Genomic DNA, 6000 nt, shown 5'->3' with positions numbered 1-6000 from the left:
AGTGTTTTGGTATCGAATATCTCGCATTTGTATCAGATTGGGGCGTGATATAGATAAGGTCGATATTACTGTGCACATTTTGTGTTTTGTTGTGTTTGTTTAGTACGGTTGATTAAGTCGTTAAATTTACGGGGAAAATGAGAAGTAATTGGTTAGAGGGGTGATATTGATATGACAGTTTGACGAGTGGTTGGGTTTCTCATCGACGAAATTGATCTAATAATACGTTCAACCTTTAGGAATTAATCTGAAACAAAGATAAATAAAAAGAATAATCCGTGGGCTCAATGTACACACACATGGGTGGAAAAACTTTCGAAATTAATTCAATTGATAAAAATATCAGGCACATCAAAGGCTGAGTTTGTCAAGATGTATGTCCTGTGTTACGCCAATTCCTCAAGTTGTCTTATTTCATCAGCTAGGATGATCATGTCTGATGGCGACAGGCAGGTCGTGAGCCTTTGTTCTGTGCTTATCACTTTCATTTTCATAAGGAATGTATACAGCCCCACTTTCGACTTGAAACATATCAAATTTATTTTTAAAAAAAACGCAAAAATTCATCCCGATAAATTGTATGACCTAACAACTAAAATTTCATGAAGTTCCTGATGGACAATACCCTCAAAAATTCTCAGAGCATTTTCGATTTCAAAGCCTCAGACTACAATTGATAAATTGATTAAAATTCAATCTCCGTAAAGGCTAGAGAGTACGGATTAGACGGGCCTACTCTGAAGCAAAACTATTAATTTTAAATCTAAATTGGAAACATTTAAGTCTTACGGTTGAAGAGGACTTGTTCACTTAATGTGATCAACTTTAGACGTAGCCCACGTACGGCGTGCAACGGGTTAACTTAAAGTAACATTATGACCTCAAATTTCAGAGCTAAGGGAAATCGAAATCTTTAGCTTCCAGCGGTGCTTAGAGACTTTCTAATTCATAACTTGTGCTTAGTCGGTGGTTATGTGATGAGGCAGGTAAAATTGACAAAAAATCCTAATATATCGATACTTATCTGTTTCCGACGACGACGACAAAAGTAAACGAACTGTTGTGGCTAACAATCTCTCATAAGCATATTATATGTTACAACTAACGAAGTAAAAGATTTTGCATTAAATGTCAGGCGAAATATTAAACAATTGATGTAATAGATCTTAATTGCTGTCTACGAATGGCCTTTGTCATCTTCAAAGATTAAAAGATCAACACTAAACGAAGTGCTGAATAAATTGATACAATTTTCAACAGAGTACATAAAGGGTAATACAAGTTTAAAAATGCAACAAAATAGGGTAACAACGAACCGCACCGTCACAATGACAGGGATTTTTTTTGAAAAACAGCCTATCGAAATCAGGCGTATTTTCCAGTGGACTTTTTTTGTCCCTAGAAGCCAAAATCAATTTCCCAAAATTCTTCAATTCTTTATAGGAGTGAGATGTGATCGAAAATTGAAAACTTGCAATTTTTCAGGGATATTTGGTTCAGGTACATTGTTATATGAGATGGCATTTTATACTTTCGTATAAACAACCCATGCATATTCGGTCTCATTTTAAAGCTAGAAGAAATGGTGAAATGGACTAGACTAGTAGCAATCAGCCATGGTTTTTTGATGTTTTTGATACTTTTCTTATGCAGATCAGTTAGAACTTCGCAAAGATATTCAAACTTTTACCATTTTTTCAACTGCTCATTTCTCATCGAAGATGATTTAAAACTCCCTGCTGTAACTCTATTTACCACGATAGAACATCAAATTACCTTTCCAATTGCACTCTTTCGATCAAACATCTTGTGCCATAAAAGTGCACGTTTTCAAATTTTGCCTAATTTTTTTGAAAGTGATCTTGACCTCTAGGGTACAATACCTCTCTAAGGACATTAAAATAAAACCAAAGGAAAATACGTCCGATTTCGGTAGGCAGTTTTTCAAAGGAATCCCACTGGGTTATGGAGTTACTGTACAATTTACAAGGCCTGATATTAGTCTTCCTCTCACAGACAATATACAAAATCCTTTAGACGTGCTATATTAATCACGCTTACACTTAGCTACCAATTGGCTATTATAACCCCAATGTGGAGCAGCAAAGAAGACGCGTTCTTTTATCATCGGTTCGTATCAACAGCGATTGTATTGTTATCAAACCAAAAATGTTATCAATGATACGCTTTCACCGTTCGTAAGACTGATGGTGAAGTGAAGTTTTTTCTTTATTCACAAAGGGTTCATTGTTGCATCCAGGTTGATGGTGACAATACAAAATAAATTAATTTCCTTCATGATTTTGATGCATTATGGCAAGCGAGATATTAAGTTCCTAATCTACGAATTTAAAACAACAACGAAAATAACAAAAAATTACTCTGCCTCAACAACGTAATTTCCATTTCTATGCAATAAATATTTGTAATCCACTTTTATTGTGAATGTTAGCCTATAATTTCCGCCATATTTACACCTGACAAATATTTATCGTATAATTACTCACACAGAACATATAGAAGTATAAGTATAAAAGGCATACACCTAATATATGATTCCTTTTACTAAAAAAAATTATTATTTCTCTGTACATATATGTATACACCAAGTACAATTTGTCGAGTAATGTTCCAAATGCGTTGTATGATGTGTCAAGAAAATGAAATTTTATTATTTTCCTTCGAAACATGTGACAACAAAAAACCGAACGAATATACCAAGCCGAACACACAGAGCACAATATTCTATATTTTAATACTTAGTTACACACCACGCCCAGCAAATAATAATGAAATTGTTACGGGCTTTTTTTCGAGTCTATTTTTTCCATTATAAAAAAATAAATAACTGAAGTCAACAACTACACTGTCTTCCACCTTGAGATTTATTAATTTAATTACATATTTTGTAATTTCTGCATTTCTGTTTGATTCTTGGAACTATATAGAATACGTAGACTTTCGAACATTTGTGTACACTGTAACTTGTGGTATGGACGGAATAGCACAATTGGTTTTAATATATGTTACCAGAACTGTAGATTAAGATTGTGAAATGTTTTCCCTTCCTTCGAAAAGGATATAATTTGAAATTTTGCCCTGAACATCCATTCAGACTTCAAACTTACAATCAACTGATTTGCGTTTATATTAAGTTTTCCAGGTTTGGTGATATGTCTAGCTAAAAAATATTTACGATAATAATAAGATAATATTTTGATAATATTATTTACCATAAACTAATTCGTGGACGCTTTTATCTGTTAAGATAAAGCTGCGCTACATGTGCACCCTATTCCAAATTCATTTTTTTTGTTATTTTATTTTAAAAAAATGAAGAAAAAAAATTCTTAAAAATGAACTTCTTTGTCAGATTTTTTTTATCGTACACAACACAACAGTTTGTTGTGTGTATTTTGCTTATCGGCACACAAACATTTTTCTGATGGAAATTCTTGAAGGAATTCTATTCAAGAATGTAGGAAGTTAGATAAAACAAGACATTTTTAAACGGTCTTCAGAGGGGTTCATTACTATGCCATAAGTTTATCGATTCAAACGATTGATACGAATGAGTCGACTGGCAATACTTTTGGAAACGAAGGAATGCGTGATTCTGACAGAAACGAAACCTTCTCCAACGAAGGGTGTTTCCCAACTCGAATTAAGCAAATATTTCCAAAAGTCAATCTTAATTGATTAATCTGTTTACCATCAGAATCTTTACACACTTTTTACAGAATTACCGAAACTAAGGCAAAGAAAGAGTTTTTTCATGCTTCGGGGCCGAAAATGAGGGCAATTTTTCGAATTTTCTCGGGTTTCGGGCCCTCTGCATGAAAACTCACATGTGCACCTGTTTGGGACGGTTGATTTAAGGCACTTTCGCTTGTAGACCTCACTTCGTTCGGCCTACAATCCGCGAAATCGCCTAAAATCAATCGTCCAAAACAGGTACACAAATAACCATTACCGTATGACTTTACATGAGCTTATGTCTGTTCTTTTTGACGTATTCCGTTGCAAATTCAAATTCTGTTACTCTTTATTGTTGAGCGTATCGCTTTATGTTTGTTACATAATCTTGTACTTCATTTGTTTTGACATGAAAAATCACTTGATTGTGTGACTGTTCATTTTGATCACAAGATTTGTGATGGATTTTACGTGCTGCAATTCCTCAAACAAATTCTCGAACATTCAGTTTTTTCATGTTGCAGATATTGCAGTGTCAAATTCTGTCCAAGATGTGACATATTTGCAAGGTATTGGCCTTTTTCACAAAGTATAATCAGCGTAACCTTCGTAAAAAGAATCTTGAATCTGACAAGAGCACGTGTGTCAACGCGTAAAAAACAAATGTTCAAAACCCCCTGCTGAACCGTGGCGATCCTCTTGTCAAACGGACAGTACATTAACAAATTCCATCATTTTTGGCCCACAATACATAGAACTTAGAATGATGGTACATTTCTTTACAAGACAACAGTACAGTTTGAGTCTTTAAAAAAATCAATTTGGTCTCAATGAAATTATAATTTAGGAAATGTTGCCCTGTTTACATTTTTGTAAAAATTTGGGAAGGTTATTACGCATAGAAAGGTTCTCATCTGTTGCATTTAGAAGAACTATTTTAAAAACGTTTCTCCTTTTTAACATACATTTTAAAGGTTCAACATACATTACATCATATGCTTGTGTTTCTTAGACTTCGAAGTACTAGAACAAACTTCATACAGAAAACGAGATTATTGTGCTTTTACTAAATCTAATACTCACTCCGAGGCCAATACATTTTATGATTGTTGGTTAAAGAAACAGAAAAAAAGTGAATTGAATCATATCAGTTTTTCTAAGCTAGTTTTGTCGTGTAAACTAATAAAATTGTTCTCTAAAATTTTCTTGTTTAAAACGAAGATATGACAGTTATCCGAAAAACCGAAACTTTTGGTTTGGTTATAACGTAACCAAAAAATACGAAGCGAATCCCAAAACTTCTTTCTTGAGTCTTTGAGTCTTTTAAAGGATTTTCTATGGTGTTGGGGATATCCTTGAAAAGGTTAAGGTTTGTTAAAAAATTTTGTGTGCAATCATTTGAGGAGAGTTATGCACTAACAATCACAAAAAGACATTTTCCTAATAAAATTTTTTCGGTTCATGCATATCTCTACTCATTTACGAACCACAACAACTCCAAACTAACGACAGAAAACATGTCGAATTTCACGTGTAGCAAAGTCATTGAAAATTCTCATTTTTTTCGAAAATCCTTGGTCAACAAAATTAGCAAATACCGCCCCCTCGAATTTCATTAACCTGTTACTGACGACTGTCATCTGTTATCGACCACGACAGCAATAATAAGCGACAAGCTCTGAGTAATTAGGCTTTATGTAGTAAAAGCATGTTCAAAACAAATGAAGTAAAAGATTTCTGATATCAATTTATGAAAATCTTAGATCAAATGAAGTAATAGTTTGAACAGTAAAAATGTTAATGCTTGCCGTCTGTGACAGGTTAATCTAACGAAAAATAGGACAACTGAGCATATGACATATTGCAATAAATCTGATTTGACGAGTCAAACATTATTGCATCCTGTTTCAAGTGAAAATTGGAGTTTTCGGATCTGCGGATATTATAATCGCGAGTAGGTAGCACCCTCAACTAACAATAGCAATAACTAACAACAGACGCGATATAATTTCTAATATGCCATCGACACATCCCTGACGCAATCCTCTTATCCGGAAAAGGTCTCTCCTTTTTATCAATTTATGCAATTATTCTTTCTTCGCGACATTTTGCAGCTGATTTGTGTGCGTTATTCCGTTGTGTCGAAAAATTTTATCGATATGAAAATAATGGTGAAAAAAGGTCTAATTGCGGCTACGTTAAACAATTCAAAAAAAAATATGAAAGGAAAAAAAAGCGGAATATATAGAAATCTCAAATTGATATGTTAACTTATCACAAAAGTCACTATCTAGTCGAGATATA

The sequence above is a fragment of the Bradysia coprophila genome, unplaced genomic scaffold (genome assembly GCF_014529535.1).
Source record: "Bradysia coprophila strain Holo2 unplaced genomic scaffold, BU_Bcop_v1 contig_232, whole genome shotgun sequence".
NCBI classification, from domain to species: domain Eukaryota; kingdom Metazoa; phylum Arthropoda; class Insecta; order Diptera; family Sciaridae; genus Bradysia; species Bradysia coprophila.
Note: the sequence above shows the minus strand (reverse complement) of the source record.